Source organism: Phoxinus phoxinus (assembly GCF_949152265.1).
Source record: "Phoxinus phoxinus genome assembly, chromosome: 24".
In the NCBI taxonomy this organism is placed as follows: Eukaryota; Metazoa; Chordata; class Actinopteri; order Cypriniformes; family Leuciscidae; genus Phoxinus; species Phoxinus phoxinus.
Genome location: NC_136899.1, coordinates 22,530,013 through 22,555,065, shown reverse-complemented (window position 1 = coordinate 22,555,065; position 25,053 = coordinate 22,530,013). Strand labels below are relative to the sequence as shown.

Here is a 25,053-nt window from a genome sequence, read left to right as displayed (position 1 = left end):
ACAATACTTCCATCAAGTGACTACATTAGAGCCCTAGTGTGGCAGCTCCCAATCGAGATGGCTTCATGCTAATGAATGTCATGAATATTAATAAAATAGCCAGTGACAAGAAAAATAAAATCATCCCATTGATTAGCGAGAGGGATGATGAAAGTCAAATCACCTGCCACTGTTTGTGCAGATGAAATCAAAAGCAATTGGATTTAAAAATATATTTTCCCCATTCTATCATAATTTACTCCGCTTTGTCATTCTAAACCAAAAAAGCTGAAAAAGAAAACGGCATAACAGAATCAAAAAAGCAGTTTCATGTGAAACAAATACATTCTAATTAAGTCATAAACAGACAGTCTCAAAGCTCTCAAATTTGGTGCCATAAATTTGCTTCAGCAATTTGAAAATGCATACAGTATACATGTTTTCATACATTGTCTCTTGAATGTGCATTTTGTCTTACTGCACTTTTCATTTGGTTTACTAAAGTGAAAAAAAAATCTGCAATGACCACATTTGAAATGTTATGATTTAATAATAAAGATACATGCAACTCTGCTGATACATGATACTCTGAGACAGAAACTACAGTACATGATATATCAACCCTTGTTTTCAATCTTATCACATTTGGAATTAAGTCAAATCTACTTAAAGGGATACTTCAGGATTTAGCATTAAGCTTTGTATCAGTAGAAAACCTGTAGTATTTTCAAATTACCGTGCTTCCCTCCCTCATGTCCCCCTGAGACGAGAGATTTATGTATTTTTGTCTGTAAAAAATCCTCCAATGACGCAAAAATCGTAATTTTTGCATCATCTGAGGATTTTTTGCCCAGAGGCTAAAGACTACAGCCAGTAGAAGGCGCTAGATCCGCATGTCTTCAACCCGCCCATAGAGGGTGGGATCTCACTCACAGAATGTACAAATATTGTCAATCAGCCCTCTTTTTTTGGACGCTAAGCTAACAGGCTCGTGTTCTGTGGAGAAAGCTGAGTGGTAGGGGTTACCATCCTCTTTTTCCCGGACATGTCCGGTCGTCGAGATCGTCCAAAATGTCCGGGATTCGGCTTTTGCTTTCTGCAGTCGCTGTTCATTGTTTACATGCACACCTTTTGTTTCAATCTTACTGCATTCATTCCGAGCAGCATCTCAGCATGAATCTGAATGTAGTGTTTACATGAACGCTAAACAAGTGATGGGTTAATGTGCGTTTTAGCATTGCTAAGAAAATTCCCGCTCCTCCGTGAGAGATACGAGACCGGTGCGTCTCACAGGTGCCGCTCATCAGTAATCACGCCGCGTCTCACAGGTGCCGCTCATCAGTAATCACGCCACCGTCCTCGCGTCGTTCTCCCGCGGCCGTCAGCCTTGTCCTGCTCGCCACAGTAAACATAATGAATGGCGACTGTAGAACGCAAAAGCCGAATCCCGGACATTTTTGGCGATCTCAAAATCCCGGGCAGACTTGTTGCGGAGACTCACTTGTAGCCTAGCCTTGATTTTTAACTGCGGTCTCTTACCGGTAGGCGTGGCTTGGGAGTGGCCTCGTAGAGCAGTGAAGCAAGTGCATTCTGGGAGTTGTTGTCTTTCATCCACATGAGCCACACATCAATTTTCTGGCTTTTCTCAGTCTAGAAGGCTTCAATTTCACATGTCTACTACATAAATGACCCATTTTAAATACACATTCATCTTTACAGAGGTGAAGTATATTTTTCAATCATATATGTTGCAAGTAAATTTTTACTCACACAATATAACACTGAATTAAGCCATGCTTATATAGTGTTTGCTTTATGAGAGCATTAAGTAAATAATACTGTAGATATTGTGTAGACATATCTACATAAGTAATGTACCCGCCTGAACACAGAGACCTCAATACTTCGTTATTGTGTATGGAGTACCGTTACATTCCATGGATCATTTTTGAGTATGAATGTGTCATTTTGAGTAGAAAATGAACTCCAGGTGTCATAAAACAGCAAGTTACTAAACATAACAACAATAAATCAATAATAAAACAGTGAAAATTTCAACCTTATTAATTATTCATGTCCCAGTGCATGATGGGAACACCATTATCAGAAAAGTTTGTGTTTTACTTAATTTAAGCTTTTAGAAATCAAAGTGTAAATAACAACATTATAAAATCGAGTACTAATATAGGATGTACTTTGTTTTTTAAATTATTGCCTGATCTAATATATTCAGGTGAAATTACAATAGTTTTTTTTCTCTAGTATTTCCTTCACCACAGAATAATTTTTATCAGTATACAGTAACGTATTTTACGAGTTAACAGTTTTAAAATGAATTCGCACAATGTGATTAACATGCAAATGTAAAAAAAAATGTAGAATAGAAAAAAAAAATTAAACATGCAAATAATATTGTACGATTTAGACAGAATTAGACACCATTTTGCAAAAAAAAATCAAATTGGGAGCATGTTGGTTGCTTCTCAAGTAAGTTGATCTTGTTTTTTCAAAGCCATTGTCCGTTAAATAAATATTTAAAAAAGGAGCAGCTAATGTAAGCTGTTGTGTATATAAGAGCAGTTTATAAATAAGGTTGTTAGTTCCAAAAAGGATTTCATACAGGTGTGGAACAACATAATGGTGAGCAAATGATGAACTGAACTACCCCTTTAATATCGATTTGACAATCCAATCCCCAAAACCGCAACTAACATGAGATGATACGTTCGGGTAGGTAAGTCTCATGCCACATTTTAAAAGTGGTTCATAGGCTGACACGTCACAGGGTTGATTTCAAAGCCATTTAAGAAGTGTAGAATGAGACGGATTTCCTGCCCACGTTGTCTTGAGCGAGAGGATGTGAGGGGAAGTCACGGATGTCTCCAAGGCACAGGTAATGAAGGTGCCTTAATCAGTTAGCTGGTTCTGCTTGTCGCCTTCTCCGTCACATATCCACTTAAATATTGTGTGATGGATAGAATCGCAGTGCTTTATCAGGCTCAGTCACACTCCCAGGCCTCGGCCAGGCAAACGGGGCGAAAGATGACAGCTGTTTATCACATTGTAACTTTACAGAAGCCAAGCGCATAATCGCTGTGTTAATACTGTTTGAATGGTGTAAGTTTGAAACTCTTGGATTAAAATAAAGCTGAGAGGAGAAAAGTGCATATTTTTGCATGCAGAATGGTATGGCAGTCATACAAGATCAAGTGGCTTAGTGGGTAACCTGCATTTATCCTCCAGACACTCAAGGAAGATGCCTTCATGCTTTCCCTGACCGGAGATGTGTCCAAAAAAATCTGACTATATGGGATTTGGCAATTTTGTATTGATGTCTGAATTCTTAGTGAACCACCTAATAACAGTAATACAGTGAATTCTGATTGTACAGTATACTGTTGTACACTTTCCAACATATAATATCCATGATGTAATGATGACTTTAAATGATTAATTATCAATAATGTTGCTTTCTATGCACAACTTATTTTCCAGCTATTCGTGTATGCACATTCTAAACGCTCATCGGCTGTTTTACCTAAAAGTCAGACTTCTACTCTCTCTTCTCTGCTATATAGCTAACACTTGCATATTATATTATTATAATATATTATATTAATACTTTAGGGACAAGAATGGGAATTTTATGTTTCATATAAAGATAATGGACATTGTTTCTATGACCACAGAAATGCTGCCCAGCGTAAATATATATATATATATTAATTAAAACAATAATACATTAGTTCTTTTTTTAATCATTTAATAAATTACTTTGATAAATTATTTATTTGTTAAATACTAATGCATTAACTAAATCAATACATATCTTTATTGTTTAATACATATAAAATATGTAATCATTTATTAAATCAATGTTATTTTTTAATGCATAAAAATGTATGTTTGTTCATTTGTAAACATATATATATATATATATGGTATATAAATATTAAACAGGACATTCATTAGGTTCCATGAATTCATGATTCAACTTTCCCATGAATCATCGACATTGACAAAATGCCTTTGTGAACTAAAGGTTGTTGGTTTAAATTATTATAGTCAATATTTGGTACATAAGATACAGTGACCTCTACAGCACTCTCCGGCTCGTGAAATAGTATTTACATCAGTGTTCAAATTCACTCCAACAGTTTTATTTGCTCCTTCCTCATATGGGGAATTTAGCTGGATTCTCTGTACAAGTGAGTGATTTTAAACACAGCCCAGGACTGGTTCACTAGGAGAGAATTAAAGAGTAATGTGGCTCACTGAAGCGTTCACTGCAAGTGCATTTGGAAACCTAGGGTTGGTCACAAGTGTCTCCCCAAGACTCCATTGATTCCTCGACATAGTGGAACTTATACTTTTTGCTTACAATGCTCTTGACAGTGTCTTCATTCCTCCCCCCCAGCCCCCAAACCCCCCCCCAACCCCGGAAAATAATCCATTGTAACACTTTTTTACCCCTTCTTTTTCCCTTTTTTTTGCATTGAGACTGTCTCTCACCCTGTGCGTTTTATGAAAGACGCAACAGTGACTTGAATGTGTAATGCCCCTTTCAAAGGGGACGCTTGACAGGAAAAGAAGTTGGCAGAAATAAAGTGGCACTCTTTCCTTCCCCCTTCTTTGCTGCTGTCACACAAGCATCACAGACTCTCCCATAACCTCACAGCATCTCATCTGTCATGTTATCAAGTGCACACTTATACGTATTTCCCTTACATTAGCCATGATAGGAAAGACAGCCCAGGACTGACATGCGCTGGCCACTGTCCAATCATCAGCTGAATAAACACAGAGAACATTTGCTTGGGCAGGTTGGCAGCCACAGCCATGTTTGTCTTTCAGACCTTTTCCCCACACAATCCTCCTCCTCCTGGTTTCAGAGGGGGGCATACTAACTTACAAGTGTGTCAGCCTCTCAATATGTGCTGGGTAGGGCTGCTTACGGCCTGCTCTTTCGGAAACGAGCACTCTGTAAATGGGGAGGACTTTGAAGTGTTAGAGAATTTATTGACGGAGTGAAATATGAATGAAGGGGTAGCAGTCTCTGTTCTCGCTAAAGTGACATGAAGTGCTGCAGATTGAGTGCTGACTTAAATCCTAATAAACTAATACTCAATAAAGCTCCATGCTATCATATCTAATAATTGACTCTTTCATGAGTCATACATTTTTATATAAAATGTTTTGTTAATGTAAAACTTAAAATATCTCTTAAATACAAAAACATCAATGCTTCCTTTAAATGTATCGCATTCAATGTTTGAAATCAGTCTAATCATTTAATCTAAAATAAGAACCACATTTTCCCCAAAAAGTATACAAATACATTTAACGTAATTTATCATTTAACATTGATTTATTACTTTTGATAAAATACTTAAAACATAATGTATTTAAGTTTGTTCATTGAATTTGATATATTTCAGATTATGAAATTATGAAAAAATTTCATGAAAAATTACCTAAATTTAGATCTCTTTCAAAAGTCATGCATTTTAGATACAGTTGTATTGCATTTAAAATACCACTTACGTTTAGAGTTTAAATGCATGCTGACCAAATTTAGTAATCAATGCCACACACACCTTGCAATAAGTATTCATGCATTTTTGCAGCAGCTGAATATTTCTCTCTTTTATGCATATTCAGTGAGACAATGCCTTGAAACCAATTTTAAATCAAAAGTCAAACTATCTGTTCCCAATTAAATAATAAAATAATAAAACACCCAAATAAATACAATAAAATAAGATTGGAACTAAACTTAAAAAAAAAAAAAAAAAAACATTTATATTAATACATTTTCCCTTAAATGTATCCAATTGATTAAATGAAAGACCTGATATAAGACTGCGGCGAGCAGGACGAGGTCGAGGGCTGTGAGAGAACGGTGCGAGGCCGGTGGCGTGAGTGATGAGCGACACCTGCGCGACGCACCGTCTCGTATCTCTCACGGAGGAGCGGAAGCATAGAGGAGCGACGACAGTGAAGATCGAGAGAGGAACAGGCCTGGATTTATGTTGTTTTGTTTGTTTTATTATGTGACAGCGGTCGTCCGTGAGGAGCTTTTGTCTTTTACTTTCGTTTTGTATTTTTTCATTTTATTATTAACTGTGAATGTTCTCCGTTCCTACAATAACAAACTTTACAAATTTGAACTCTTTCAAAAGCCGTGATTTTTATTTTTTATATATAGGCTATATATATATATATATATAAGATGTTGTCTTGGATCTTAAAATACCACTTAAGTTTAAAGCTCTTAGAAATTAATTTCAAACAACCATACATAAACATGTCTGCAACATATAATAAATCATTTGTGTATAAGATCATAACAGCAAAATATGTCTCAATCCTCAAACGTTTTATGCATTTTAAGTCCTTAAAACCAATAGAGACAAATGTGAATTACAAACTAAGTGGAGATTGAGCTGTGACAAACAATGCGACTTAACAAAGCTAATGTAAACATGTGAAGGAAGCCATGCCATCTTCTATTCACCCAGACCTTCTTATTTGGAGATGTTCTTTCAGAGACTCACAATGACACGCAAATTCTGCTGTTTCTGTCAATTTAAACAAATAACAATGATACAAAAGGACACTTCCAGCGAATGTAAAATGCAGTGTGAAGGAGCAATGGGCCCATCAATGGATCTCCTGCGCATCACAACAGCCACTGCAGGGCAGGACAGGCTCAATATTTACATTTCCTTTTTGAAATTTGGTGAAAGGTTTTCTTTAACCCACAGAGGCCCGAATGAGAATTGGTAGATAATAAGAGATTAAAAGGTGAAGGGGGACAGAGAGGAGAGAGAACGAGAGAGAAAGGCAAATCCTGGCCTGGGGGGCTGATGTTAAAACACAATGGACACCAGAGCAGTAAAGCAGTCAACTGTTTTTTTTGTTTTTTTTTCACCCCCTTATACAAGTGCCACCTGCATTACAATTAACCTCATGGCAACCTTGAGGTCCCTGATTAGTGATGGCCCATTGTCTCACCACCCATTAGAGCAATGGCCTCCTCTGCCCCTCAACACCCCCCCCAATCGACAAATCAAACCGCTGTTGCTAGCAAGGCTGCGAATCTGCGGTGTCAGGGAACTGTCCCTCGTCACAACAGAACGAGGCAGTGCGTGGGGTCTCGTAGTGTGTGCATACTGCTACCTGTGAGGGTCACGACCTCTGACCTGTGTGGTCTGACACTAGTGGCCGTGAGTGTGATACGTGGACCTCAGGCCAGATGCAGTATCGCTGCAGAGGATTATGCGAGACACTACAACGTTTAGCCTTGTAAAGGTGAACATAGATCCTAATTACGTTCCCACTTATTGTGAATTGGTGCACGTCATTCCAACGACTAATCGCAAAGCAAAATGGAGTTTTGTAACCCACACTTCTGACTTTTTATTTTTATTTGTGCTTTTCACAATAAACACTGTTTCAAAGCAGCTTTACAGTAATTGCTGTGAATTGAATGTATATAATATCGTAATATCTTAGTTATTTTTAGTGGATTAGAGATGGGCGATAATATAGTTTACATTTTGCGATGATATGAGCAATCAGGCCATTGAGATTTGTTATTGTACGAATCTATTGCTTTCTGTGAGTGTACTGTATACATGCAGTTTGACATACTTATACATCCAACTGTACATTAAAGTTTATACAAAGCGATATATATATATATATATATAGGCAAGTGAGATTTGCTATATAGCCTAGTATTGCTTCACTGTTTACGAGTGTACTGTATGTATGCGGATGAACTTAGATATAATATATCCAACTTTAATATATATATAACTTGAATGTTTCTGGGTGAAACGTGATAAAAAAGATAGGAAGAGACCCATAAACATACAGTACACTCACTTTAAGCAGTATGTAGAAAATCTCTTTTTATATATATTTATATATAAATATAAAAAACTAATATATTAGTGTACTGTATGTATGCGGATGAACTTGGATATAATATATCCAACTTATATAAATGTAAATAAATATATATATAACGCTAGTATAGTGTAAATACCGTTAAAGTCAGATGTACTATATTTATTTCCAACTTTTAATATATATATTTCTGGGTGATAATAGTTTATGTTTTTAATAAATTTAGCAATCAAGCAGTCGACATTTTCTACATACTGCTTAAAGTGAGTGTACTGTAAGTTTATGGGTCTCTTCATATTTTTTTCTTTTATCACGTTTCACCCAGAAACATTCAAGTAATAAATTCAAGTTGGCTTTAATTAAATTTGAATGATATCTCTTATTTACATAAAGCATTCAAGCAATGGCAAGTTCAATTGAACTACTTATTACTACTTAAACTAAAAACACAAAACTCCTGGAGTGAAATAGGGCTGTTAAAACATCACCAGTGAATCCTCAAAGGGGACGAACCACCAAGTAACACCTCTAACACCTCTGGTGCCGAAAGCTGAATGTGAACTGTTAAATAGTCTGACGTCAATGTGAATACTGCCAACAAGCATTCCGAATATAAAGAAACCTCAGTTAAGCCAGCTAACATTGAGCCACAATCACCAGAGTCTACAGACGACTTGCTGCTTTTATTCCTGCTCAAATCCTGTGAAAACCGTTGAGCAATAAACAAGCTCGTATATGAACTTCACGGCAGAAGTAACCATAATGCATATATCAGAGGGATGCCTACACTGTGGGGGTAGATGTACAAGTTGGCTGGGAAAGGGGGAAAGGGTTCTGGAGAACACCTGTCAGCTGTTTAGCCCAGCAATGCCATAAGGCCAACCAATGGGAGTGTACTAATCTCTCCTTGTCTTGCTTAAAGACAGTAGCAGACAGTCCCCAGGCAACCACCAGGTGCACAGATGTGGAGCTTCTTATACTACACTGGTTTTGAACGCTTTCGAGGCTGTTTTGTTCGTATACTTCGCGATAATTTCAGACTTTTTATATGTCATGACCTTCTGAACCTCTAAAGTGGACCTGCTCTGACCAATTTTGTGTGTGTGTGTGTGTGTGCAGTTGCATACCCTTTAAAAACTGGTAAACAAGTGCATTCTTTGGCAAAACTGTGTGTTTCTGCCCTATTAAGACATCAGGGGTTGGCCAACACATTGCAAGCGCATGGTAATGTTGAACTTACGTGTACTTTTGTGTTACTGTGGCGGTAACAAATCGAAGTATTCAAAGCACGAGTTTTGAAGAGTAGCCTAAACATTTCAGTCATAATTTATTCACCCTCATTTCAATCCATACCTGTAAGACATTTGTTAATCTACGGAACACAAATTACGATATTTTTAATGAACTCTGTCCCTCCATTGACAGTCTACGCAACTACCACTTTGATGCTTCAAAAAGTTCCTAAAGGGATCATAATACTAATCCATATGAATTGAGCGGTTTAGTCCAAATTTTCTGAAGAGACTCGATCGCTTCAAAAGATGAACATATTTAAGGAAAGCACCGACAAACTGAGCACACTGAAGCCCTGAAGCTGGTTGTGTCAAGGTTTTGAGTTTTTATGTTACTTGACATTGTCTCAAGAAAACTCGGCACTAATTATTTATTTAAAGTTAACACGAAAGTGTTTACAAACCTGTTTGCATAATCTGAGTGATGTACAGCAGGGAAAATAAGATGGTGAAAATGAAAGTCATTTCAAAGTTATTACATAGTGATTAAAGACTGTGAAGACAAACATATAGTTCATTAAAAAAACATGCACCAAATATATGTTCAAAAAACAAGACCAAGTACGATAATTAAGAAAGTAAATAGGGTGCATTTTGATTTCATATTGGTTATACATTTTAATGGATGCTATATGCATTTTACTCTGAAGGAGATTGTGTATCGAAGCGCTGAATATATCCTAATGAAAATATTTCATTCCATATACATGTATATTGGTGGGATTGGGGGGGGGGGGGGGAATGAAAGCACCTGGGAAGTATTTCACACATTTAATAAGAATTTGCTCTTTAATTTAAAAAAAGAAGCATGCTGAATTTGACTCAATTATGTAAATCACAGGTGAGTGACGTTTAATAGGACAAGTGTGCGAAGCAAATGGGTAAAAGAAAATGGGGTTGGAAACGGCAATCCCAGGAGGTCTCTAATAAGGGGGTAGGGGAGCGAGCGCAAGTTTGCCATGCACTGAGAAGCACGTGCTATAGTAAACTAGGGGCTAATCCAACCCCCGCTGCGTGGCTTCCCTAGAGGTCTAATACTATGCACTCAGTGAAACAAAGCCCCCTGCTCCCAGCAGCCCCTGCCAAGCCCTACGACACCACCCCCGATGGCACACACCACATCTCTGACACCCTATCACTGCTCCAGCATGTGGCCGCAAGACCAGTCTGTCTGTCACTCAATGTAATACCCCCATCAGAAATTCATCTCTCCTATGTGCAATTTCCCATACTCGCAGAAAACAATCTGGGTAATTATAAAACAATTAGAGATTACATGTTTGAAAACCTCGGCTACACGGCGATAATTTCCACAGTGACTAATAAACCCGTATGAGCAAGAGGTGGAGGGATGAAATATCATTTTGCGTGCGCAGAATTCAAAACTTCAGCCTTATTGAATTCAGGGCCATTGTGTTGTGTTGTATGTTCATGCTCGTTGGTAGATATTCCCTGGACTCCCTCGGGCACTAATCTGTTTTCCCTGTCATCTTGGTAAACTGTGTTATTCAGTTAAGAGGGCATAATTCTGTTTCTTGTACACGAGGCTGTTACACAGAGGACAGAGCGCATAGGCTACACTGTATCAAAGCGATTCCATGCCTGTATCGGCTTAGTGTGTTGAGGATGTATGAATACAAATGCGGCTGAAATACCCTGCTTGATCCCAGACATATGATGATTAGAAGCTGGATTTTCAAGGATTCAATCCCAGCCAGTCAGAGTCGAACACTAACAGTATTTGTTTGGAGCTGTTCAGATGTCAAATTGTACTGGCTTTTAAAACTACAGTACATATAAATAAATAAAAAAAGTATGTATATATTATGTGTGTGTATATACTTCCTGTTCCATCAGGAACCAACACATGTTGAATGTTCACTAACCCGTCAAAGTTTTTCAATTGGATTGGGAGTTTATTCTCTTTAGCATGTGTGTGAAGTATTTTGCTCTATTCTCTGATCATTCAGATTCAATTACAGCAGTGAATAATACATATGTATACTCATGTGCGTTATGTATTCTACACATTATTGTCTCTTACAGACAGCATGTTGAAGCTGCTCAGGACGCCATTTTCACCCTATTCTCGGAAAATGATGATGTACTGAAATCATCCGGTACTGTGTTTTCCAGGAAATGCGTGACTCGCTGGACCTCTGCTTCTCATTAATGCTACCGTGTATTGTGCACGTTATTTTTTGACAGACAACAATGTCATGATATTCAAATGATGTGGATTTGAAAACAGAAAGATCATCATGAGGTGATTGATGCCTATGAGTGATATGTCGATGTTTTTACAATATTCCAACCGACAGCCAGCCTAAGTTTTTGACCGACGTGATAACGTGTGTGAGGGGTGAACTATGTTTGATTTTTTTTGTCATTATAAAACGTGCTGGTTTTGATGCACAAAGTTGTTTTTATTGTCTCTTATACCAAAAATAATGTATTTGAACCAATGAAAATGCAGGTTATATTGTAAATAATATTGAAAAATCACTTTTTAAAACTTGTTCCATTTCTACCCCTAAGCACATTTAAATTTGTTTATCTGCTCATACATAGAGTATGAATTGTTTATTCCGATTAACAATATTAATGAAATGATTAACTGTACCATTTTATAAAAGCAATATGTTACACAGGGTTTTACACACAGCTATGTGTTGTGCCTGAACAGATTCCTTACCTCTGGTTAACTTACTCTTATCGTGGTTTATATAAATTTAGTTTTTATTGGCCTGCAATTGTAGTAAAAGACACATGGCAGCTATGATTTAAGCTCATGTTCATGTTGGTTTTGACCTTTTTTTTTTAGCTTGTAGGTTTACATTTCTATGCCTGTCACTGAGTGAATCTATTGAATGTGAGTGGCATTTGTGAAGCATGCATTGAATGCAAGCCATACTTTAAGTGTGTAGTTTTCAAAGCATACTGCATCTCGAGGTGTATAAAACATTGAAAATACCTCCAGTACTTTGCCTGCAATGTAACGCATTGACCTTTTAGATATAAAATGCTTGAACGGCATTACCTTCCCTTCAGATGTATAATATTTACCTCTACAAATTCAACTCTGCATTGCCAGAATTTTTTTATTTTATTATTCCAGGGTAAATTATGAGAACAGGTGAAGTTGTGTCTCGCAATTGGAGGCCAGATTTCGTTTCACTAATTTGCTTCACTTGTAACGGCAGAAAGTCCCAGCACAGCGGCACAACAATTATATCCAGGTGCAAGAATTTGATTCAACAAATTCTAGGTGGATACATCCAGGTTTTTTCCCGGCATCCCTCCTGTTTTCTCTCTCCCATCGGAACAGCCAGAACCAGATGCCCTTGGAAAAGGGGAAAAAAATCCTGCCCACACGTGACGGAGGACCTTGACGAAAAAGCTGAAGCTCTTCCAGTATCTTGAAAGTCATAAAGCATGTTGTTTATTATAATAATTAGAATGGCGGGAACCAGAGACTACTCCGGAAGATAATGGGACATGCTAATGAGTGTGGAAACGAGCCAATCAGAGGAGGATGAAGAGGTGGAGGGACTGTGATCTTTTGGCAGGGTATACACTGGGAAAGCAATACGATCTGGTCTAGAGACTCAGTTGGCCTGTCGTTGTGGGAGGGGGGCACGATTAGGGAGCTTGAGTCTTTTTCAGGAGGTGGTGGAGAAGGCAGAGGTTTTGCTTGAGGGCACAAATGTTACACTAGACATCAAGTCCAATCCAATTTGGGCAACATTACCAACATTATTTGTTGTACAAACGTAAATGCAACACCCTTAATCAAATTCTGAATTTATTATTTGGTTCATCATTGGTTCCTAAGTGTCCCTTCAATTTAGATGGTCCGTGGATAACTCTCAGCAGAAAATACATTGTATTAAGCAAGACAAAAGCAAAAAAAAAAAAGAAGTTTGTTGTAAGTGAGCTTGCAATTTATGTATCCTGAGTTCATCCTCCCTTGTAGAAGATGAAGCTAAATTAATATTCTAGGCTTAATACAAGTTTAGCTCAATCGTCAGCATACTTGGTCAAGGTTACAGTGAGGCATGTATAGTGAGTGGAAGTGAATGAGGCCAATTTTTGGAAATTTTAAAAGCAGATGTATAAAGCTTAAATGCTGCATTAATTATTCTGTAAAAAAATAGTGTGAATTTTATAAAATTTTAACTGTGAAGATGTTTTGTCATTTTACAATTTCAGGTGTTATGATAATGAAAAAAGTTTGATAGCCTGGATGCCAGCCGAACTTAGCCCCGCCCACAACATTTGAGGTCGGGAAGTTCGGTCTGGACTTGATCCGTTGTGGAGCAACTATGCTCGAACCAGAGCTGTTCGGACCAATCAAATTGTCAGGACGGGCTTTATACGATGATCAACAGCAACGTAATCATCCACGTCACCAAAGAGAGCTTGGGTTGAATTCGTTTACAACAAAGATGATTGCCGCTGGAGAATTGAGATGTGTAGATTCCGTCATCGCGTCTGTTATAGAAGATATCCACAGCGCATTCATTTTAAGATCGGTAAGATGTTATACTTACTCCGTTGCTCTGATTGGTTGTAGGTCTATCCAATTGAGTGAAGAGGCATTTTTTTTCCTGGTTCGGTTGAAACGCCCCATAATCTCAGCCCAATGGAGCAGTATCAGACTCCCATTCTGACTAGAATCTGAGTATGACGACATCAGGCTACTTTGATAGTCCACTTTAGACATTTTACTAACTATAAGTATCTTTGCAACTAAATGTCAACTAGCAGTCATTCGATTATAGTAGACTGTCTGCTTAATATCTGCTTTACACTTTATTTTGATGCTCCAACAGACATTCTACTGATTATAAGTAACTTTGCAACTTCATGTCAACTTTTTCCTCTAACCCTAACCCTATCCTAACATCTCAACTAGCTCTCATTGTTAGTAGACTGATGCAAAATTACTTATAGTTAAGAAATACTGTAAAGTAAACTATCAAAATTATGTGTGACCATAACTTTACAAATAAAAAGTTAGTATATGGTTTATTTCACGCTAATATCGTGTTAACATGTGTATTGACGTCTTGTGGCTCTACTTTTGAAACAATTCACTTCCATTTGCTTCTATTGTAAGTGCGTCACTGTACCCCAGCTTTTTGAGACAATGGGGGTCAGGTAGAAATGTGTTTATGAGAGAATAAATGCTGTCGAGCTTATCTTGTATCAAACCCATAATACTCCTTTAAATCAAATCAAGTCACCACCATGTATATCATGCTTTATACAGATTCTTTCAAAGCAGCTTAACATTAATAAACAGGAAAGTAACAGAATCAATAATGCAAATTTCATCAAATATGAGACAACTTCATATTTGTCTGTAAAATATCACTATTCAGCTCAAGTCCGTTTAGTGTTGATTCAGTTCACTAACTGTGTAAAGTTCAAGTATGAAACAAGTTCCGTATTTGGTTGCACTTGATTTTAACGTGTCCTTGTTACACTGTAATTACACATTTATGTACTGGGTAATAATAATTAACTACATGCACTTACTATAGGGTTTGGTTTACGGTTAGTTGTAATTGTAATAACATGTAATTATACATACTTTATATTTATTACTATAGCAACTACATGTAATGTGTAACAAGGACACTGTAAAATAAAGTGTTACCTATTTTAAAAGTCTATTTGTTTTGTTATCCTAAGTATTTTATGCTTGCATTTAGCTTTCTTTTTCTTCTTTTTTTTCACAGTTGAACAGAACTGCAACCCATATTTTGGGCTTCAACTCTCCAGTTGAGAACCACTGGTTTATACTGGGCCGTAGCTCTCCAGTCATGCCATGCTTAATTTAGAGCCCTGTTGCCCCTGTGGTCCTTCTGAAAATATGACAGGAGGGACATAAATAACTCTATTTGCTGTCCCTAAAAACCATACTACCCCCTTCCATCCATGAAGTGCCCTATCAAAGCTCACTCAGGGCCAAGAAAAGGCTCGTAAATCTTTTAGAACTGAGATAGTGCCTTCATTTGCTGGCGTCGCAGTTAGCGGTTGTAACAGAGGATGTTGCTCATCCCTCGCTCTCTCTAAATGGTGGGAGACCCAGGTGGCAGAAGGGATGGGGAGGTTTGGATGCTGGTTTAATGAGGGTACCCTGGTAAACTGGGGCGGCAGGAGGGGTGCAGAGCCAGATTGCGACCTCACTGCCAAGAACTCTTCGCTGTGTGTGTGTGTGTGTGTGTGTGTGTATGCGTATGCGTATGATTGTAGGAGACGGTCATGCTGTTGATGAGTAATTGATGTAAAATCACACTGGTAAACGTGAGAGAGTAATCCATAATTGCTTGGAATGTTTACAGATGTGCATTAATTACTCAAGCGTAATTAGCTTTTAGAGATAATTACTACTTTGGCAAGGCCTTAAAGTGTAATGTATTATTTAACAAAAATCATTGGAGATATGTCATGATGAAGCTCGGTTATCAATGACAAGTAGCATCTCTATTCCGCGGACAGCTGATTGGATTTGCTGGAGTTGCGGGTCGGCAGAAGAACATGCTGAGAGTATAAATTGACTCTGGCCCATAGTAGAAACAGGGATAAAAGCCGTCCAGTCGTATAATACTAGATACCCTTCCTCGCCACAGGTGCTCCACTCTGGCCATGTTATTACAGCATGTGTGCCAGCATTCACTTCATATGATGTCAATACACCATTCAGCTTTAGATATTACTATGGAAAATCATCACACCAAAAGTCAACAGACCATAGACCTGTAACTAAAGGTCTATTTTCATCATACACCATTAATATATCTCAGAAAACCCACTGAAATTGAATCAAACTAATGGGAGTAAATTAGATCAAAATTGAAAACTCACACTTACCGTACAAGAACTGCCTGTATTTAAACAATTTTAAAAACGCATTAAAAAAGTATCTTTAGTTATCAAATATCAGCGTTTTTTCATCATTAATATTTTGTATTACTTGTTTTTAACTTCAGTGCAGTTAAATTTTTTTGCAAAGAAGCTCAAATAAATAAATAAATATATTTAAATTATAAATATAAATTAACTTCTTGTTTAACATTTTGTCACCACAAAGTTTTCATACTACCATGTGTCTTGAGGACTCAAACATGGAAACATATGGAAAACAATAATAATAAAGAATGAGCATGTAGTGCACTTCAAATTACAGAATATATAGTGTAGGATTTAAATTGTCATGCCACGCTTATAAAAAGAATTAATACAAATACAGAGGTTAACTTTGTTTCATTACATTATTTAAATAACTGTACATTTTACAGCATATTGAATTACTTTACTAATAAAATGCTGACAAAATCTGGATAGAAACTCATAAAGTGCTAATAAAAAGACTGTTGCAATAATCAGATCCCATTATGAATGATACTACATCTCTCATGCACTTATATGTTTGACAACCCAAATCAAATTTTATCTTTATAAAATGAGTCCAAATTGCATGTCGATGTGCTTGTATAATTATATAAAGGTATAAAAATGCAGATAGGTTAACATAGGGAGTCTTGTGTAATCTCATTCCCACACAAACCGCCACAGGGTTCCTGTCTGTTGGCCACGGCATGGTCTCTGGCTTTCATTTGATTTAGAGAGCTGAGCTGCTCACCTCCAGAATGTCTTTATATCGCATCAATGTTTGAGACTTACTCTGTGTCTGCAGTGCTTTCAGAAATATTGACTGACAGTTCATTGATATTGTGTTTCACTGTTTTGACAGTGATAATTGAGTCAACTGATTAAAATAAAATGAAAAAACAATAACCAGAATGCATAAACATGCTACAATAGTTGATCCACATATGTGCTTTATGAAAAGCCACTATATGATATCACGTAACATTATTTATGAGGTAGTGACATCACAGCATGTCATTGAGGAATGCTTTCACAGTCCCGGCGATATATTTTCTGTACGGCAGACCCGCAGTGAGTGAGTAAGGCTGGTGTCCTCCATAACTTTAGATCGAACTCCTTGGTAGTACATTTTACAAATTAGATGCTAATGAGGTACATGATCCTTTGAATTTCACTCCATAAATATATTGGGAGAGGAGGTTTAATTTGATTAAAATTAATTAATGCTGTAGTGAGTGACTCTGTTAAAATGGTGACCATTTTAATAAATGCATAACTAATAATAAATAAATGGTGAGCTAATTGTAATAAATGAATAACTACATGAATGAATACTTGGTAACACTTTTTGGTTACACTTTATTTTAAGGTGTCACTAGCTATGTTTCCATCCACACGTTTTTATCCGAATTAAGTGATGTCGAATGAAAAATGCCTTATGGAAACAGTAAAATTCGATAGAATTTCATGAATATCGACTCAATTGAAATGCGTTCGGTCTCATCGGATTGTATCTTGATCGATACGGCTTATGCGATAAACGCTGATGGAAACGTTATTTGCCGAATAAATAATGAATTGCATTTTGTCTAGCAAAACTTTGTTCGCAAATGTTGGCTTGAATGTTGTGCGATTCAGTGCGAAAATGAATGGAAACGCCTTAAAATGTCTCAAATCAATTCGATATACCAATTTGATCACAAAACAGCATGTGACGCCATTACGCAAAGGTTTTTATTCGCTTTAAAGCCGTTGGATGGAAACACACTTTCACCAGCTTTATTCGCATGAGGTTTTTTTTCCCGAACTTCAGATAATTCGATTGACAAGTGGATGGAAACTTAGCTATTGTTACAGTAGAATTATATATTTAAGTACTGAGTATTATTAAGCAACTACATGTACTTGCTATAGGGTTGGGGTAAGATTAGGATTTGGTTGAGGGTTAATTGCATGTAATTATACATAATTTACAGTTATTACTATGGTAAGTACATGTAACATGTGTAACAAGGACCACTTTTTTACAGTGTCCTTGTTACATGTTACATGTAGTTAACTGTAGTAACAACTATATTATGCATAAAAACATACAACTAACCCTAAACCAAACCCCAAGTCTAACCCTATAGTAATTATGTAGTTAATTATTACTCAGTACTTAAATGCATAATAAGACTGTAACACTTAAAATAAAACATAACCGAATAATCTCTGAAAGTTGTTTTCTTCTGTTTGATTACTTTTGAATGGTTTAGGGCTTCAGCCATGCACTCCACAAGGTGACTTCAGCTTTTCTGGTTGAAGGTGTGCGTTATTTCAGTTTCTGCAATAGTGTCAGTCAATCACAAGTAGTTTATATTCATTCAGGTAGATTTAGAAGAAAATTCTGAAAAATGATTGCGTTCCATTGATTGTTTTTCCTGATTGCTTCTAAATGATGTATACATTCACAAAAGTAGTCCTTTTTACTGAATCATGGCACTGCTTTAAAGTCTGCATGCAAAGGACGTTGTGATTGACTTTCGTGTTGTGATGTATTTAAGAGCAAAACACAGCTTTGTCGAAAAGAAAAAAGAAAAGTAGGATGTGACTTGATTGTATACATGGTTGTTGACTGGATTGTGAAAAAAGTGTTATACCAAGAACATCACAGGAAGAGCCAGTTATGAGATTTTGGCTAAATATTACAAAGTATTGCATTGACTTTAAAGTGAACTGCAAACCCTCTTTAATTTCCTTATGTGTTCTTGGAGTGATTCATCAGTGTTGTGAATTCTCTCCCTTTAAATATTAAGGTAGCTACGTGTGTGACGTTTTAAGTTGCGTTGTACGCAAATGACGTAGTGCAGCATTCTCCGCACGTACGGACTCAGTGTAATTGCCTATTCACTAAGGTACTCCAGTTGAGCGATCATATCGCGTTCACACATTCATGTGCAGTGTTTATGTGCAAGATAAAGTTTGTGACAAAGTAAGTTTTCTTCTAATGTATATTGTTAATAACGCAGATTGTCACGCTGTATCCCATCTGCGCTAAGTTAGACCATGTTTGTGATGTTGTTCGTCTAGCGATCTCTCTGTAATTTAATGCTGCTTAACTAGCGGATTATCCCGCTAGCATCGCGGCTCGTATTGTTCATGTTTAGTTATTATCTTGAAGTGCATTTCTCCGTGGGATAATATCCTTCACTGGTTGTCATTTATTACTGCCTTTATTAACGAGACAGTCCAATTTATATCATCTATAATTTGGTGTTTTTGTCAATTTCATTGCACTATGCAGTTTATTATTGCAGACTCGTACTAATATATTTCTCCATTTATATTTGATGTATCAGTGCATTTTACAGAGATGTTTATATTTGAGTTTGCAATCTGTTAAGTTGTTGAATATATTTAGACAATGAGTATTTATTTCTGTTATATTATTTATTTCAGAAACTACCTCAAGTACACTATTATGTGTATGGTCACTCTTGTACAATAAACGTCTGAACTCTATCTGATGACTCCGACTCCCTGACCAGAGTTCTGCAGCGGTCAATAATATAATCCACCAGTTTCAGTGGGGCAATCCCCAACAATCAGGGCACATTATTCAAATCATTTTACAAAAAAATATATTAGTAAAAATAATTAGTAGCTTTCATTTTGTAATATTTAATCATAATGATAATTGCTCCACCTCTGAAATTACTTTCCTTTCTGATATGTAACACTCACTTTTCACAATCCAATCAATAATATCAAGAAGCCTGTTTGCATTTATTCCTGTTTCACATGGAAACATATTACATTACAGTCCAATGGATTGTCGTTTCATGTTGACTTTATACTACTACAGAACAAAACAACTAAATGAATAGCACAAAGTCATTGCAGTATATCAAACTGTACATGTCTGACTGCTCGCTGTCCAATGCATTTCCTTCCAGTGAACCGATCCAACCCGAGCAATGAGAATAGTCACGTGACCTAGTCGCCCTTCAGTGGTTATGAAAAGAAGCTTGGCTTTCTCCACTGCCTGTTGGAAAGATTCCTGGACCTTGTAGCTGCCAAGGTCTTGAGATTATCATGAGTATGTCCCCAAGTTACAGAGAATAAATTAAAGGATAAAAAAGTTAGGAGTTTTTGAAAATGTACATATGGTTGCCTTGGTGTTGGATACACCAGATCGGTCCCTTAGACGCATCTGAATCTTGAGATGTCGGAGAGGAATGATGGACTTGAATTAAACTGGGAATCATGTTGTCAAACGTGATGGACACACTTATTTTATTTTTGTTGTTGTTCTTTTTTCAAAGACAGATGTTGATTGAGAGCGGAGAGAGACCAGTCAACCAACACCCCCAAGAATTTGTTTTTTCTTTCTTCTTTTCTTTTTTTTCCTCATAAGCCCTGTTTGTCTGTTTGGCTAGACAGAATAGCTTGTATACAAAATATATTTTGATACATGGGATATATGAAACGTAATAATTATATATTTAAATAATATATAACAAAGTAAATACAATGCTATGCTCAGCTGGACAGAGACAAACAAGTTTATTGTTTTGAGTGTTAAGTAACGCCTCTTTGAGAAATGAAAGGAAAAAAAATCTGCTTTGCCAATGCAGGTGTTAAAATCAATTAGTAATTAATTAGAGCAAAGAAAAGAAGCGTAATAAATGGCAGCCACCTGGACCAAGCCAAGGTATTTGGGCTGATAATTATCAATCACGAGAAGGTAGCTGACTCCAAACGACTCGCACAAATGTTGTTATCTGCATAACTATAGTCGCATCTGGCATGAAGGATCATCTTTCCTGCTGAATACAATACATGCATCGTTTCGGTTCATGGATGCGTTTCTGTTAACATAACACCACAGTTAGTTAAAGGAAATATTTGATGATGTTATTAATCCTTATGGTATCATATAAAAACACTGCTGCAGTGGTTACTTTTAGAAGGGGGAAATGACCATAAAATTTTATGTTGTGTTTGGTGAATGTCAACTGCCATGTTGCATGTTGACGCCAGCGAGTGACTGTATTATCAGCTAGAAGCACAGTGGGTTCTGAATCATGCCAAGATTTTCTGCTTAGGAATATCTCTTTATCAACTAAAAAGGTATTGCCCATTCCACAAGTTCAATATTATTGCCATTTGTTTTTGGTATGCAAAATGGACTGGAGATAATAGACATTTCTTAAAACTACATCATCTCTTTCCTTTCAAAAATGAAAAGCTGGACAACCTGGGTTTGTTTTTCTTAAATGGAAAAAAAAAATGGGGGAAAAAACATGGCAGGTCAGCCATCAGCATTAAACAGACAAAATAGCACTTGTTAATATGGCCCCCGTGTAATGCAGACTATGAATTGTGAAATTCCAACCCTTGTTATGCCAAATTATAGAGAAGTGTTGTGGCATGTGCAGCAAGCTGAAATAAAACATCTCTATCCAGTTCGTCCTCGAGCTCTAGAACATCAGGAACACATACAGCAGAAGAACAGTACGTTTCATGAACACTAGGGATAACGGCAGAACTAAAGGTTGAACTCGGGAATGGGTTCATCGCACTTACACGTAGATTGCCAAAACAATGTTTCCTCTTTGGCTTGAAGGATTTGGTACATTGTCTCCTGTTATGAAATTTGGTATATTACAACACTTTGAAGACAATAGTTAAAGTATGTCAGCAGATCTAAAGAACGCAGAACCATGCCAAAATGATTTATTGAGATTTTTGACTTACCTTATTTGCCTTCTTTACTTAGTCAGTGGTAACTCTGATAAATGAGTTCACCAAAGGAACAGATGACTAAATCTTTTAGGATTTATTTTTGAAATTTAAGTCACAGATGTTGATTTGTGTGTGTTCTGCACTGAAGTTATTCTTCCTCCAGCATAGACTTGAATAATTGTTGTTCTTTTAAAGCCAAGGCTTTTCTAAAGCCAACTTTTGCTCTTTCAACGCCAACTTTTGAGAATAAAACAAATGCTCAATTTTACAGTTTTATACCAAATTTGAATTATTTGCCAGAACATAGTATAATATAAAGGTTTTCAGATTTTGAGATATACACTATATGGTTCCCATTTACCATCTGCAATTGGAAATGGAAATGTTTTATGATCATATTATCATCAACAAATCTTCATGCGGCAGCCACCAAACGCTATCATCAGCATATCTCATCAATGCTCAGTCACCTCTAGGTCATGACAATAAAAGGTTGCACACTTCATTTCTGACCTCTACCGTTCATCAAGTATTCTCTCAGATAGTCTGAGATTACATATTTGTGAAGTGCATTTCAATAACTTTAGTCTACAAACATTTTCCCTCTAAAATTGGCTCCTTCCAGTTATCTTTATTCCAAGGTGTGTTTGATGTTCTTAACAACTGTTTCCAAGATGCAAACATATCTTTGTATCTAATTACAAAAAGCCCAAACTTCCGCTCTCTGGTTCAATGCACAATATTAATGAGGTCAATGATTATGTTAATTGGGGAGCATTCTACAGCATGTTTTAATTAGTTCTCTGTATTCTGATTTAATGAAGAGCCCGAAAACTTCACTGGATGCTTGAAATGCATACAGTTCTCAGCTTACACTCTTTAAAAGGACATTTAAAGAATTTTGCACTCTGGAAAGACTTTATATAAAACATTAAAAATAATTTTACTATTTATTTGCTTCTTTTTTTTTACTTTGCCAGAAGATAACTATCCACACACACTCTAACCCTTCTCCCAAGATTTCCATCTTGCACTTTATGAGCATGATGTATTTGATATATATAAAAAAATAATAATAATTTGGATGTAATGTAGGTCTGACCGTCTAGTTTTTAATTTGAATACACTCTTATTTTCTGCCTCTAATGTCTGGCCCATGAAATGCAAAAAAAGACCCAATATTAAGCTATTTTATAAGTGCATTAAGTTTACAAATTACTTCTTTAATGAATAACCTTCCAAGACTCCATTTGAAGGGCCATTATCTGAGTGTTCCAATCTATTGCCTCACCTCCAGACTTTAACATTTATTATACTGATGAGATGCAATTAAAAGAGCAGATGTCCACAAGCTGCTCTCATCTGAGACGAGTAAATAAAATACCAATCCACACAATAACATTACCCATGAAAAGACTTTGCTTGGCGTCACGACAGGTAGCCTAGGAAAACACTTGATCTAAAAAAGGTGTTTGTTCTGCATATGTGCAGTCTACTGTTTTTCTTTATTATTGATATATTATTATGTAATTTCATACCTTTAGTATTTGTATATCTTATATGGCAAAAGCATTATGTTTTATGTTTGAGATGGAAAAAAGTGTTTTGCAGATAGGCTAATATGCTTTGTTTTTATGAAATGTATTGATTTTTATGGACTTCCTATTTTTTTATTTTCCCCCTAGATACTGAGACAGAGTGTGAATATCCCTGAAGAAGTCCAGCTCTGTCCCAAACAACTAATTGGAATGACCCCATTTAGCAACGTGTCAAGGGAACACGACAACATAGACAATGTCAGCGCCTCCACAAATCTTCTGTGGTCCAAACTTAATAGCGTGTCATGGTGTCCACAACTAATGCTGGAGGGGTCACAAAAACCCTTATGACTCATGTTAGTTGACGGCTCGTTCTTTAGCAGTGTGAATCCAAGCTGTGGGCAGTGTGAAAAAAACACAGTATGGTGTGTTCAAAGGGCCATACTCAATAAACATTTGGCTAGGTTCACCAGACTTCTTCAAGGTCCTGTTGGATCCCTTAGAGGTAGACCTAGAAGTTAAGTTATTCAGGAACATTTTATCTTAAAGTGTCCATGTTACATGTTTAAATATAGGCTGATTAAAATAATAACTAGTGATACAATACGTTTATTTAAGCATTTAAATAACTCAAAATATTAAAATATAATATATATTACTATGGAATAACTAAGTAATTACAAGTGTAATTACACTGTGAAACGATCGATGTAAAAATTGTTAACTTAACATAAGAGTGTGTTGTCTATGCAGGAAGACTAAAGTTATCATTATTATTATTTTTTTTTGTAATTACTTTTTACAAGTGTGTGCTGTATTACGGTAAAATTTATCTGTATGCCCCCCTGACCTATCAAAACAAGAAAAATGACCTATTTGCATGTCTTAGCACTACCAATACTGCTTTCTTTACAAAGCGATGATAAATACTCTGAAAATAATCATCCATCTCAATGCAGAATAACAGTCACCCTCCACAGACTCTCTGGCGCACTCTTGTCAATTTGCACTCTGCGTTCAACGTTAAATGTCTTTTTTTCTCTCTCATCCTGCTCTCATTTCTACGTGTTCACCCGAACACGACAGCGCTGAAGTCAGAGAGAGGTCAAGCGCATATGAATGAGAGGAGAAAACTGTCAGCTACTTTTACATTACAGAGAAAGAATAGCGATGCATTCATCTCTGTGCAACAATCACAGAAAGTTAATCGCTAAATTTAAATCCAGCTCAGAATCTGGTTATGGAAAACATACTGGATAGTCTTAAAAACAGGCAACCAACGGTTATTTAGCACTGCACACTTGCGGGTTAAGGTTAATAGTTACGTAAAGCTCGCCTTGACTGTTATGTAACTTGTTGGAAAGTACATAGTCATTTTTCCTTCTTAAGCAAGACGCTTATGAAAATGCGATGGAGCGAAGGTTCAGTTCCTAAAGAAATTTGGACAGTAAAGTGATTTGTGTTTAACGTTTGAATGTCAAAAAGCTTTGACTTATTTATTTGACATTTGCGTTGTGCGTTTAGGCTGCATGTCAAAATTAGACAAAACTCGCACAAGTCTTCGCTCAAATTAAACGGGAATTATCTGTTAAACTAGATGTTGGCGTCGAAAGAGAAAGCTTATTATAAAAATGTGCTGTTCTTTGAGAGAGTTTGGCGAAATCTATTTTAGAGAAACGCTTACGACTTTCAAT

At 36.6% G+C, this 25,053-nt stretch overlaps 1 long non-coding RNA gene across 2 annotated transcripts in view; it reads left to right on the top strand.

The window, feature by feature from the left end:
• LOC306993108 overlaps nucleotides 1-23,864 on the top strand; it is a 41,558-nt gene extending 17,694 nt beyond the window's left edge. Inside the window, exons 3-4 of one of the 2 annotated variants that reach the window (XR_013796400.1) lie at nucleotides 13,401-13,723; nucleotides 14,936-16,134. This is a non-coding gene — a long non-coding RNA (uncharacterized lncRNA). Of the gene's footprint in view, nucleotides 1-13,400; nucleotides 13,724-14,935; nucleotides 16,135-23,506 lie in introns of those variants that run through there. The other variant, XR_013796399.1, reaches the window with a different exon arrangement.
• Nucleotides 23,865-25,053: the final 1,189 nt, after the last annotated feature.